Here is a 15,262-nt window from a genome sequence, read left to right as displayed (position 1 = left end):
TTTCATATGTCCTTCTAAAATGCCAATATAAATCTTTGTGTCAATTATACCTTCACATGAGCAAAATGGGTACTAATGCACCCCATGCCATAGCAAGCGCTGGCTTTTGCACCATCATTTTCATCTTTGGCACAGAGTACTCAATGTCCTATTTGTTCTGAAAACAATCTGAAATGTGGATTTATCTGATGTAAGTATGTTTCCTGTCTTTCAGTCCATCTGAGATGTGCTCAGACTCAGAGAACTTGCCAGTGATTCTACAGAGAATTGCTTTCTCTTTGGTAATAGAGTTTCCTGTTACAGTTCTTGATGCAGCGACAGACTGAGTTAATATATCTATATCTATATTTATTATAGAAGAATGATGATTTCTTGAAAGTCACACACAATCATTCACAATATTATGTATACTAAAAAGTGAAAGACCTAAATTATTTGCTAATTTGCAATATATATATATATATATATACTGTATATATATATATATATATATATATATATATACAGTGTATCACAAAAGTGAGTACACCCCTCACATTTCTGCAAATATTTCATTATATCTTTTCATGGGACAACACTATAGACATGAAACTTGGATATAACTTAGAGTAGTCAGTGTACAGCTTGTATAGCAGTGTAGATTTACTGTCTTCTGAAAATAACTCAACACACAGCCATTAATGTCTAAATAGCTGGCAACATAAGTGAGTACACCCCACAGTGAACATGTCCAAATTGTGCCCAAATGTGTCGTTGTCCCTCCCTGGTGTCATGTGTCAAGGTCCCAGGTGTAAATGGGGAGCAGGGCTGTTAAATTTGGTGTTTTGGGTACAATTCTCTTATACTGGCCACTGGATATTCAACATGGCACCTCATGGCAAAGAACTCTCTGAGGATGTGAGAAATAGAATTGTTGCTCTCCACAAAGATGGCCTGGGCTATAAGAAGATTGCTAACACCCTGAAACTGAGCTACAGCATGGTGGCCAAGGTCATACAGCGGTTTTCCAGGACAGGTTCCACTCGGAACAGGCTTCGCCAGGGTCGACCAAAGAAGTTGAGTCCACGTGTTCGGCGTCATATCCAGAGGTTGGCTTTAAAAAATAGACACATGAGTGCTGCCAGCATTGCTGCAGAGGTTGAAGACGTGGGAGGTCAGCCTGTCAGTGCTCAGACCATACGCCACACACTGCATCAACTCGGTCTGCATGGTCGTCATCCCAGAAGGAAGCTGACGCACAAGAAAGCCCGCAAACAGTTTGCTGAAGACAAGCAGTCCAAGAACATGGATTACTGGAATGCCCTGTGGTCTGACGAGACCAAGATAAACTTGTTTGGCTCAGATGGTGTCCAGCATGTGTGGCGGTGCCCTGGTAAGAAGTACCAAGACAACTGTATCTTGCCTACAGTCAAGCATGGTGGTGGTAGCATCATGGTCTTGGGCTGCATGAGTGTTGCTGGCACTGGGGAGCTGCAGTTCATTGAGGGAAACATGAATTCCAACATGTACTGTGACATTCTGAAACAGAGCATGATCCCCTCCCTTCGAAAACTGGGCCTCATGGCAGTTTTCCAACAGGATAACGACCCCAAACACAACCTCCAAGATGACAACTGCCTTGCTGAGGAAGCTGAAGGTAAAGGTGATGGACTAAACCCAATTGAGCACCTGTGGCGCATCCTCAAGTGGAAGGTGGAGGAGTTCAAGGTGACTAACATCCACCAGCTCCGTGATGTCATCATGGAGGAGTGGAAGAGGATTCCAGTAGCAACCTGTGCAGCTCTGGTGAATTCCATGCCCAGGAGGGTTAAGGCAGTGCTGGATAATAATGGTGGTCACACAAAATATTGACACTTTGGGCACAATTTGGACATGTTCACTGTGGGGTGTACTCACTTATGTTGCCAGCCATTTAGACATTAATGGCTGTGTGTTGAGTTATTTTCAGAAGACAGTAAATCTACACTGCTATACAAGCTGTACACTGACTACTCTAACTTATATCCAAGTTTCATGTCTATAGTGTTGTCCCATGAAAAGATATAATGAAATATTTGCAGAAATGTGAGGGGTGTACTCACTTTTGTGATACACTGTATATACAGTATATATATACTGATCAGCCATAACATTAAAACCACCTCCTTGTTTTTACACACACTGTCCATTTTATCAGCTCCACTGACCGTATAGAAGCACTTTGTAGTTCAATTTGTACAATTACTGACTGTAGTCCATCTGTTTCTCTGCATGCTTTGTTAGCCCTCTTTCATGCTGTTCTTCAATGGTCAGGACCTTCTCAGGACCACTAGTAGTCATGGTGATGGTGAACGCTGGCGCATTTGGCTGCCGCTGCCGTTGCTGTGTTTTTGTCATGTTTTGCTGTGTTTTGTTGTATTTTTGTCATATTTTGCTGTGTTTTGTTGTATTTTTGTCATGTTTTTCTTTTGCTTTCGTCTTTTTGTGGTCGTCGCCGCTCCTGTTGCTCTGTTTCTTTTTTGTCGGATGGTCTCAGCGTCTGTTGGGTACTGGATGGCTGGCGTGTGCTGGATAATTTTGAAAGATGCGGACGCCGATTGCTGTGTGCAGCAATGGAATTGCTTGGACTCCGATTCCGGCTTCCCTCCCCCGGGCCACCTTCGGCTTTGTGCTTGCATCGGGATGTCACGTTCCTCCCTCGTGGGATCTCGTGGGAGTTTCGGGTTTGATGGCACTGGTGATGTGCTGGCTGGCCTGGCTGGGTTGGCTATCATGAAACTCCGCTTTGGATTACTTAACATCCGTTTGCTATTCGGCAAGGGTCCTCTGGTTTATGATATCCTGAAAGATCATGGACTTCCTTTGCCTGACTGAGACATCGCAACAACCTGCTGATTTCTCCCAGCTGAATCAGTGCACTTCACCTGAGATTGTTTACATCTGCGAAGCTCGTGTCACAGGATGAGGAGGCGGTACCGCGATTCTCTTTAGAGAGAAATGTAGGATTCCACAGCATCTGTTCCTGCTTACTCTTCGTTTAAATCAACTATTGATTTCCTCTCCACCTTCAAATTACAACTAAAGACTTATCTTTTCAAGCAGGCATTTGTATAATGTTGAACGAATTATTTATTTATTTATTTATTTATTCATTTATCTATTTTATTTATTTATTATTTATTTATTATTATTATTGTTAAATTTATTTTATCTTGTGTTTTATTATGTAGATGTGTGTGTATATTTTGTCATGCAATGTTTTTGTAAAGCACTTTGTGATTCTTATCTGTGAAAAGTGCTATATAAATAAATTTTACTTACTTACTTACACTACAGAGTAGGTATTACGTGGTGGATCATTCAGAGCACTGCAGTGACACTGACATGGTGGTGGTGTGTTAGTATGTGTTGTGCTGGTATGAGTGAATAAGAGACAGCAATGCTGCTGGAGTTTTTAAACACCTCACTGTCACTGCTGGACTGAGAATAGTCCACCAACCAAAAATATCCAGCCAACAGCACCCCGTGGTAGCATCCTGTGACCACTGATGAAGGTCTAGAAGATGACCAACTCAAACAGCAGCAATAGATGAGCGATCGTCTCTGACTTTACATCTACAAGGTGGACCAACTAGGTAGGAGTGTCTAATAGAGTGGACAGTGAGTGGACACGGTATTTAAAAACTCCAGCAGCGCTGCTGTGTCTGATCCACTCATACCAGCATAACACACACTAACACACCACCACCATGTCATTGTCGCTGCAGTGCTGAGAATCATCCACCACCCAAATAATACCTGCTCTGTGGTGGTCCTGACCTTTGAAGAACAGTGTGAAAGCAGGTTTTAAAAAGTATGTAGAGAAACAGATAGACTACAGTCAGTAATTGTAGAACTACAAAGTGCTTCTATATGATCCTCTGTTTATACCTCCTTTTATTTATGATGCCATTACTTGTTCTATTATCTATTTTGCCTTTGTCCCAATGTGTTGCAGGTGTCAAATTCAAACTTGTTCATTTTTAGCTGGTCAGTAAAAAAATTAAAAATGTTTTCTTTGTACTTTTGTTAGTTAAATAAAGCTTTTAGAGAATTAACAAATCAAAGATTCTTGTTTTTATTGCTTCACTGCTGCAAATGGAGTTTCTAAATAGGATACATTATCCACAATCCACAATATAAATAGAACTGTAGTCAAATACACTTTTTCCCATCCTGTGCACAGTATTGTTTTTTTAAGTAAACCTCATTATTTATTTATCATTTATTTTATTACTAACAGCTGGTCAAGGTTGCAGACCTGGTCAAGTCTGGCATCACTAAGAAACACTAATATTATGAATGCAAAAAAGGTAGACATTGGCTTCGCGTACTTTCATACAGAACAGTAAGCGGAAGGCAGTATGTGAGAGCGGGTAGTGTGTTCTGGGCAGCCATTTTTGAGTATGCAAACGATGCACACTTACGGTTCGATAGTCTATCCCATAATTCAACTGGAGCTGCAAAGGCGTTTGTAGCGAAGAAGAAAGATGGTGGAAAGCGGAGTAAGACAAACGTTAAAAATTTTATAATTAAGTATAACACTGAATAACATTATGAGCAGCTTTGTGGAGAACGACAGAATTAATTTTGTCTGATTTTAAAACTGTTATAATTGTGGCGATGAGACGTCATGCATCACGTGACATTGGTAAGATGGCGGACGTAGTACGTATGAGGTTGTGTGCATACTGCACACTTGCATACTGAAAGAGCTTACTGCTTTACCAGCCGAGCAGTGCGCACTGCCTCGAATCTAGTACGTACTGCAAGTATGCGATTCCGAAAGCAGCCATTGTCTTATTCACAACAGTTTTCTCAGGGTACTTCTTATACCTTTCAAAAAACATTCTGAAGGTACACTATATAGGCAGAAGTATGTGGACATTCTTTTTAATGAGTACCACACCCATGGCTAAAAGCTGTATAAAATAAGCTATATTGAATAAATTAGATGCTACCAACTTGCAACTTGTTAATTCCTGTTATTTCTGAATGGAATGTCCAGCAAGCTTATTGTCGGTGTCCACATACACTGGATTTAGTGTAGATTGGCTAGGAGTGAGTAAATGAGTGACCAAAGCACAATTAGTAATATGTACCAGGCACATGATTAGCTACAGAGAATTAAAGAGAGCGAAAGAATACTAAGACACATTAAATTCATAAATCCATATGTGTGGATGGCAGAATAGTGTAGACACTCCTTGACGTTTCATGAAGAAGAGCAGATTAAGTGGATTTTTTTCCACCCTGATGCACCAAAGTGACAGCTGCATTCAGAGCTCTGTACATACTGCACCTTAGGCTAAATATCACACAGCACTGCTTTCAAAAGTCACTTCATTAGCAAAATTCCTGCACTGCAGCTGACATTACTTGTGTGTGATCTTTAAACAGACGGTATTAGATTGGTCACTTATTCATCATGTAATGATCTTTTATAATGCTTGCTTGAAGAGTTTACTTAAGTGATGTGTTCTACCTAATAGCATAGATTTTATTTTATCAACAACCTGCTCGACTGATTTGGATTTTTCTAAATATTTATTTTGATTGGAGTAAATAAGTTACTATTAAAATGATTGAACTCTCATTTTAAATGAGGTTTATTAGTGACATTTACAAACTTTCAGCTGTTTGCAATAAACCAATCAAACAAGAACAGTTTCAACGAACAGCTTTAAATGGCTCAACACAGCTAATTTAACAAGTGGTTTCTCAGAATTTAACATAAAATGCCATTTTAATGAATACTGCGGTCTCAGAATTATTCAACCCTGGACCTATAAATCAGTGGTATGTCTGAAGAAGGAAGAATGAAGCATACACAGAAAAGAAAGTGGTGGTGGCCTGGTGATGCTTCTGGGCTGGTTTGCTTCCAATCAAGTACAGTACCTTGAAACTCAAAGTCAGTTGGTTCTGAGAGTGGCGTTGAGTTTAAAAGACGTTGAGTTTCAAGGTATTTTTTCCCCATAAGGATGTATGGGAAACCTGTTAATGCATTTCATGGTCCCGTAGACCTGCATATATTTTAGGCTTATGTAAAATAATGGGGTTATTTTTGACACTTTTTTTTTATTTTGTTTATTTGACACTTTTTTTCTCTCCCTTTTTAGAGCGTCCAATTGCCTGATTGCGTCATGCTTCCTCTCCACCAATGCCGGTCCCTGCTCTGATTGAGGAGAACGAAGCTAACCCATGCCCCCTCTGACACGTGGGCAGCATGGCGTATGCATTTTATCATGTGCACTTTGACGAGTGCAGTGCAACTCAGCGTTGTGTACGGAGAGGACACACCCTGAGAGCACTCTTTTCTCATCTCTGTGCAGGCGCCACCAATCAGCCAGCAGAGGTCGTAATTGCACCAGTCATGGGAGAGAGACCCCATCCGGCTTAGTCCCGCCCATATCTGAACGACAGGCCAATCGTCGTTCATGTGGCCGCTCATCCTTAGCCGGTAGGCAGAGCTGAGATTCGATACGATGTATTCGAGATCCCTGTTCTGGTTCCAGTGTGTGTTTTTACCGCTGCATCACCTGAGCGGCCGTTTTTGACACTTTTAACACAAATATAATATTAAAAACATTAAAATACAACTTCAAACAGTTAAAAATCAATAAAAAAATACAATAAAACATCCACTTTATCTTAACTTTTTTATTGTTTCCTTACGCTTCTTAATCATGGAGATGCTTAATCTTGGAATACTGTGTTCCGTTTAGTAAAGGCGCATTCACATGAGAAGCAGCAAAACCGTTTTTGCACTGGCTGTACCAGTATTTCTACAGTGTGGCAGTGCACAAAGCCTAACATGACTTATTGTACTATAACAAGCGAAGAATTTCATTAGTGGAGAGAACTTATGAGCATTAATAATAAAGAGAGGTTTAGTGGTCCTATGTCATTCTGTTAATACATTAAGACTAAAAAAAAAGCTGATTCTTACAATTTCTCAGAACCACAAGCTCTAACACAAGTTTAAAAGTGAAACAGGAGAAATATCCAGATAAACACAGATACATGTGGATGCTCTCAGAGTGGATTTGACGGTTATTCCACACAAATGCAGATTCGTCTCATATTCACACTTTGATGGCGTTTTACCGCAACGTGCAAGCCGAGTGCTGAACAAATCAGCTGTTCATTGTTAATTTAAATTTAAATAAATAAATAAACGTAAACACTGAGTTTAAGGGTACAAATTTCTCGATGAAGGACGTTGAGTTTCAAGGATTTTGAGCTTAGGGGACGTTGAGTTACAAGGTACCGCTGTATCAGGAAATTATAGGAGAAAGCAGAAAGAAGAAGAAGAAGATGATTAAAACATTCAAAAAAGGTTTGCAAACTCAAATCAGGATCTCTTTAATACAAAGGTAGTTACATCAGTATTAAGTCAGCCAATCTTAGACTGTCTCAGGAGAAGATTGGATTTTACATTTTTTGATTTTGCTCTTAATCCTGCTGAGTGCCTCCTAACAAGAGAATGATGCATCTTTACCAAGCAGATAATGTGTCATTCTGTGAGATGAAAACCTCCCACTCGCCCTCTGTAAACATGCTTGCTATTCAGTGAGATTGGAGCCAAAGATTGTTTAATGACCCTTTTGTGCAAGGCCTCTCAGCAAGGTTGCCCTCCTCCATCACCACTCAATATTTCAGTGTGAAAATAGTGGAATTATTGTCTGATGGATTTGATAGAAAAAAATATATATATAAACATATAAAATGTACCCATGATGAGGGGAACATAAGCTCAGCTACAAATATTTTCCAAGGCACATTCACATGACCTGAAAGATGAGTAGCACCAGGACTCCAGTGAAGTTTTATAAATTACACATTAAGCACAATGAAGCTATGATATCATATCATAAATACAACTGAGGCTGTGTTTCAAATCATCCCAACTACTACTAGTTTTAGACTTGCAGCTCGATTTACACTTCAGACCCTTTTTTTATTTTTTATTTATGCATTTTCTTCCATTTTCACTCCTGATTTAGCGTAGTCAATCTGTCTTCCGCTGCTGGGGGATCCCTAATTGCAGTCGAGGAGGGTGTATTGCTGCTCACGCCTCCTCCGATCCAAGAGCAGCTCTAGCGGACCCCTTCTTTTCACCCATGCACTCTGCACAGATGCCTCTATCTGCTAATCAGAGTCCTTCCACAGCGTTTAAAGACCCCACCACCATAGCAGACACCAGAGATGTTCACAAGTCACAAAATACCCAAGTCCGAGCCCGAGTCAAGTCACAAGTCTTTAGGCTAGAGTCCGAGTCAAGTCACGAGTCAATATATTCTACACAAAACATATATTGGAAATGTAGCGTAGAAATAAATAATATGTAAGTTCAGATAAAAAACAACAACAGATTAGCAACTGTATTTTGCCGTTATACTTTCCTAGGTACCAGTTAAAAGCTTAAACTGATACGTTTTGTATTCATTGCAAAACAAAAGCGCGATAAATCACGGCACAGCGGCCAAAATCCAAAACACAGCAAAAAAAATCCATAACCACTGCTTACCTTAACTTCTGTACTTCCAGATGCTATTAAATTTATAACTGTGTGTCCCATTAGGAATAGAATTCGTTATTTTGTAAATGTGCTTATAATTAAAAACCTCCAAACTTTTCCCGGTTGTGAAGTAAAACACGAACTCGTTAGAAAGTTAATCAAGCGTTTCATTGACAATCATCTGTGTGACGCTGCAAACTAAATACATGCAAATAACAGCATTTCTTACAAAAAATTACTATCAGAAGGTCTGATTGGTTCCGAAAGCGGTTCTTCCAACCATTAGCGGCAATTCTGTAGGAGCGTTTTATTCACACCAGCTGTTCCAGTGAAGTGCACTACGTAGGGTATTCCACAATTTTAAGTGAGATTTCAATCCAAAGGAGGGAGTAGGAAGCGACGCCTCATCACTATACCGGAAGCTGGCTGGAACATTTACCCATTGCGTGCTTTGCAGGATAAAACGGCTGGAGCGTTATTAGAGAGCAGAAAATGACACGATCAGAATGATGTCGGATCATATATACAGTGTATCACAAAAGTGAATACACCCCTCACATTTCTGCAAATATTTCATTATATCTTTTCATGGGACAACACTATTCGCTTGTTAAGTGTGACGTCACACGTCATTTCCGGGGCCAAACGAACCTAATCGCAAACACAAACAACTATGGCTAAACCTGTGAACCTTTTTATATATATATATATTGTAAGATCCATATTGCACTAATTGTAATGATCGATGTTTATTGTCATAAATATTTTCTGTTTGGTTAAAGAATACTTATTTGAGGTGACTTGGTATTTCAGCTATTGATGATTTTTCCTGGTAATCAGTGTATGCTGTTATTCATTAGTCCTCTTCGGTGGAGCCTGCGGGGGGCAGAATTGTACTGACTCTATAAACTGACAATATTTATCAAATATACGGAAAGAAAGAGGACGTGGAGCAACAGATTTATGATCGTAGTTTTGTTTGTTATACGCCAATTGCGAACATAGTGAGTTTTTATAAGAAACTTGGATTAACGGATAAGTCAATGTAAGAAGAAAGTTAAAATAAATTCTGTTTGTGGAAAACTTAAGGAACTCGTGTTGCTGTCGTTGGAAATTGGATTTACGAACATTACCCGAGTCATAAATGTCTAGTCCTTCTCAATAGCGGCCTGGACGAGAAAAGGTCTTATTATATACATATATTATATATATATATATATATATATATATTAGAAACATACATTAAGATACAAATAAGACAAGATGTGCAGTACACTAGTGCACTTCAGGTAATCTGAATATCATGAAAAGTTCATGTCATTATTTCATTTCATGTCACCTCATCAAGAGGTAAGCGGTCATATTTTTAATTCATTACATGAAAACTGACATTTCTAACTCTGGTTTTACTTTTAATCAGTATAGCTTATAGCTTATATAGTAAAAATCCAGAATCTCACATTATTATATGAAATAAAAAAAAAAAGCTTGAAACACGTGTAATGAATATACAATGACTGTTTACCTTTTTACATTGAATTATGAACAAAAATATTACTTCATGACATCTAATCGCAAGGAAAGCGGTAAAAAGACAGTTGGGTAGTTTTTTTTCGACTCGGACCTGTTGAAGCAGTACAGCACACAGCACTGTGGCATATTGAAAATACGAGGGACTCGGCCAACTTGGACCCGGATGTGACGTATCATAAGGTCGACACGTCACCACTTAACAAGCGGATAGACATGAAACTTGGATATAACTTAGAGTAGTCAGTGTACAGCTTGTATAGCAGTGTAGATTTACTGTCTTCTGAAAATAACTCAACACACAGCCATTAATGTCTAAATAGCTGGCAACATAAGTGAGTACACCCCACAGTGAACATGTCCAAATTGTGCCCAAATGTGTCGTTGTCCCTCCCTGGTGTCATGTGTCAAGGTCCCAGGTGTAAATGGGGAGCAGGGCTGTTAAATTTGGTGTTTTGGGTACAATTCTTTCATACTGGCCACTGGATATTCAACATGGCACCTCATGGCAAAGAACTCTCTGAGGATGTGAGAAATAGAATTGTTGCTCTCCACAAAGATGGCCTGGGCTATAAGAAGATTGCTAACACCCTGAAACTGAGCTACAGCATGGTGGCCAAGGTCATACAGCGGTTTTCCAGGACAGGTTCCACTTGGAACAGGCTTCGCCAGGGTCGACCAAAGAAGTTGAGTCCACGTGTTCGGCGTCATATCCAGAGGTTGGCTTTAAAAAATAGACACATGAGTGCTGCCAGCATTGCTGCAGAGGTTGAAGACGTGGGAGGTCAGCCTGTCAGTGCTCAGACCATACGCCGCACACTGCATCAACTCGGTCTGAATGGTCGTCATCCCAGAAGGAAGCTGACGCACAAGAAAGCCAGCAAACAGTTTGCTGAAAACAAGCAGTCCAAGAACATGGATTACTGGAATGCCCTGTGGTCTGACGAGACCAATATAAACTTGTTTGGCTCAGATGGTGTCCAGCATGTGTGGCGGCGCCCTGGTGAGAAGTACCAAGACAACTGTATCTTGCCTACAGTCAAGCATGGTGGTGGTAGCATCATGGTCTTGGGCTGCATGAGTGTTGCTGGCACTGGGGAGCTGCAGTTCATTGAGGGAAACATGAATTTCAACATGTACTGTGACATTCTGAAACGGAGCATGATCCCCTCCCTTCGAAAACTGGGCCTCATGGCAGTTTTCCAACACGATAACGACCCCAAACACAACCTCTAAGATGACAACTGCCTTGCTGAGGAAGCTGAAGGTAAAGGTGATGGACTAAACCCAATTAAGCACCTGTGGCGCATCCTCAAGTGGAAGGTGGAGGAGTTCAAGGTGTCTAACATCCACCAGCTCCGTGATGTCATCATGGAGGAGTGGAAGAGGATTCCAGTAGCAACCTGTGCAGCTCTGGTGAATTCCATGCCCAGGAGGGTTAAGGCAGTGCTGGATAATAATGGTGGTCACACAAAATATTGACACTTTGGGCACAATTTGGACATGTTCACTGTGGGGTGTACTCACTTATGTTGCCAGCCATTTAGACATTAATGGCTGTGTGTTGAGTTATTTTCAGAAGACAGTAAATCTACACTGCTATACAAGTTGTACACTGACTACTCTAAGTTATATCCAAGTTTTATTTCTATAGTGTTGTCCCATGAAAAGATATAATGAAATATTTGCAGAAATGTGAGGGGTGTACTCACTTTTGTGATACACTGTATATAATTGTCACACGTAACTAATGTTAACACATGCTGCTGACTTTTGTTGTCTACAAGTCAGTTTTTGCGAGTCACGAGTCGAGTCCCAGTCATTTGAAACGAGTTGAGTCTGAAGTCGCTGTGTGTGCTACTTACGTGCAGACACAGTGGCCAATTATGCTTGCTAGATGGCGCCCAGCCGACTGGTGGCAATGCTGAGTTTTTAACCGAGGAGTTCAGAATCTCGGCACTGGTGTGCTAGCACAGCGGTCCCCAAACTTTTTTGCACCACAGACCGGTTTCATATAAGATATAATTTCACGAACCGGCAGGGGCAGGAGGATTTAAATTAGAATAACTATAGACTGGCAAATCAGTGTAAATCTTTTTTCACTGCAATGAGACGCTGCTCCCACCTAGTGGTGATAAGACAATAACACTCAAAGAGTTTTGGAAATTTAATTGCTTTTTGTAGCGATCTCTAATTAGTTATTCTTTCTGTGCAGCCCGGTAATTAATGACCCACTGACCGGTACCGGTCCACGGCCCGGTGGTTGGGGACCACTGTGCTAGCAGAATATTCTGCTGCACCACCTGGGCACCCTGTATTCATACCCTTTAAAGAAAATAATCAAATAATAACATGAGTATTGGTAAACCCTTGATACTGTCAATAGACTGGCCACCATAATATCAAATGTAAAATTCAGCTCACAGTAATGTAATTACATTAAAACATGCTAATTTCTTTGACTAATATCAATCTGTGTGGTCTATTTTGTTTTTGGCACAGAAAACTGTTTTTCCTTAAAACAAGCTAAAATGTGGACTCATCTGACCACAGCACGTTTCCACTGTCTTTGGTCCATCTAAGATGAGCTTGGGCCAAGAGAACTCTGCAGCACTCACAAACCCATGTGGCTATATTTATCACAGTAGCATGGCAGTTTCTTATGCAATGTTGTCGAAAGGCTGGAAGATGAGTCAGTCCAGGAGCGACCTGTCAAGACTGGTGTTGGAATATGTTTTTAAAAAAAATGAGGTGCCAGGTGTTACCCCGCCCCTGCAAATGCAGGATGCTTAACAAAGGTGAAACAATCGGAAAAGAAACATTGGAAAAATGATCGGTTGTCACAATAAGGCTGAACCCACAAGCAAGCCTGCATAGCAAGTTTTTTGGAAAAAGAGTAAAATGAAACACAGAACAAATTAAGGATGGCAATAAAACAAATGAAACCTCCACTCTACAGCTGGCAGCCCTGCCCAGCATGGATCAATAGTGGTGCCTGCTCTGAAAATGATCATCATGCTGCCTCTGTAGCATGTACAGTAAACAAGATTGGTTCAATCCTGGCATCATGGTTTCAAAGAAGAACAGAGGATCCAACAGCAATGTAAGAAAGAAACCATGATTAAATACACATCCCTCATGTGCTCAGGTAGTGCAGTGGTAAAACACACTAGCACACCAGAGCTGACATCTCAAACTCGCCGTTTTAAATCTCAGCTTTGCTACCGGCAGGCTGGACGCCTGAGCAAACAATGTTTGACTTGTTTGCAGGAAGGGTGCCAGAGAGAATTCAGCATAACTGGGGATAATGGGATCAGGGTGTGTCTCTTTGTACATAAAGCTGATCCACACATATGAACTTGCCTAGTGCAGATGAAAAAATGCTGTCCGTACCGCACACGTGTCAGAGGGGGCGTGTGTCAGTTGTGGCTCTCCTCAGTCAGAAGTGGAGGTCAACATCAGTAAAGGGGAAGTGTAATGCAATGAGGGTAGTTGGACATGACTAGATTGGGAGGAAAATTGGGGGAAAATGCAAAAAAATACACATCCCTCCACCTGTAACGCTTTAACGGTCAATGAGGTGCAGCTAAATAGAAACTAACACATTATCATCTGCGCTCCATGCCCCCTCTGCAAGCCAGAAATGGCATGGCAAATAGGCATGATTCTGTAAACAGTGCTCCCTGTCAATCTCCACAGCGGGTGGGCCATTAAAAAATGACCTGGAGCCTGCCTATTTCCAAGCAAAATAAAATCATGCCCCCTTTACAAGCCACAAATGGCATGGCATATAGACATGATTCTGTAAATAGTTCTCCCGGTCAATCTCCACAGCAGGTGTGCCATTACAAAAGGACCTGGACTCTACCTATTTCCAAGCAAAATAAAATCATGCCCCCTTTACAAGCCACAAACGGCATGGCATATAGGCATGATTCTGTAAACAGTTCTCCCAGTCAGTCTCCACAGCAGGTGGGCCATTACAAAAATACCTGGAGCATACCTACAGTGGGGGAAATAAGTATTTGATCCCCTGCTGATTTTGTAAGTTTACCCCCTTACAAAGACTTGAACAGTCTATAATTTTTATGGAAGGTTTATTTTAACAGAGAGAGACAGAATATCAACAAAAAAATCCAGAAAAAAAACATTAAATAAAAGTTATAAATTAATTTGTATTTAATTAAGGGAAATAAGTATTTGATCCCCTACCAACCAGCAAGAATTCTGACCCCCACAGACCGGTTATGTGCCCATGAGGCACACAAATTAGTCCTGTCCCTGTATAAAAGACTCCTGTAACAGAATCAGTTTCTTCCATTCAAATCTCTCGACCACCATGTGCAAGACCAAAGAGCTATCAAAGGACGTCAGGGACAAGATTGTAGACCTGCACAAGGCTGGAATGGGCTACAAGACCATCAGCAAGATGGTGAGAAAGAGACCACTGTTGGTGCGATCATTCGAAAATGGAAGAAATACAAGATCACAATCACCCTCACTCTGGAGCTACATGCAAGATCTCACCTGGTGGGGTAAGAATGATTCTGAGAAAGGTGAGGTCAGTCCAGAATTACACGGGAGGAGCTTGTCAATGATCTCAAGGGAGCTGGGAGCACAGTCACCAAGAAAACCATTAGTAACACACTTCGCCGTAATGGATTGAGATCCTGCAGTGCCCGCAAAGTCCCTTTGCTCAAGAAGGCTCATGTACAGGCCCGTCTGAAGTTTGCCAATGAACACCTGAATGATTCAGAGAAAGCTTGGGAGAATGTGATATGGTCAGATGAGACCAAAATTGAGCTCTTTGGCATCAACTCCACTCGCCGTGTTTGGAGGCAAAGAAATGCCCGGTGGGGATGGTGTTCTTGGGGTCATATCCAGCATTTCTCTGCTCCCAGCTCCCTTGAGATCATTGACAAGCTCCTCCCGTGTAATTCTGGACTGACCTCACCTTTCTCAGAATCATTCTTACCCCACCAGGTGAGATCTTGCATGGAGCTCCAGAGTGAGGGTGATTGACTGTGATCTTGTATTTCTTCCATTTTCGAATTATCGCACCAACAGTGGTCTCTTTCTCACCAAGCTTCTTGCTGATGGTCTTGTAGCCCATTCCAGCCTTGTGCAGGTCTACAATCTTGTCCCTGACGTCCTTTGATAGCTCTTTGGTCTTGCCCTTGGTGGTCGAGAGAT

This window comes from Trichomycterus rosablanca, chromosome 6 (genome assembly GCF_030014385.1).
Source record: "Trichomycterus rosablanca isolate fTriRos1 chromosome 6, fTriRos1.hap1, whole genome shotgun sequence".
NCBI classification, from domain to species: Eukaryota; Metazoa; Chordata; class Actinopteri; order Siluriformes; family Trichomycteridae; genus Trichomycterus; species Trichomycterus rosablanca.
This window is presented reverse-complemented; position numbering follows the sequence as displayed.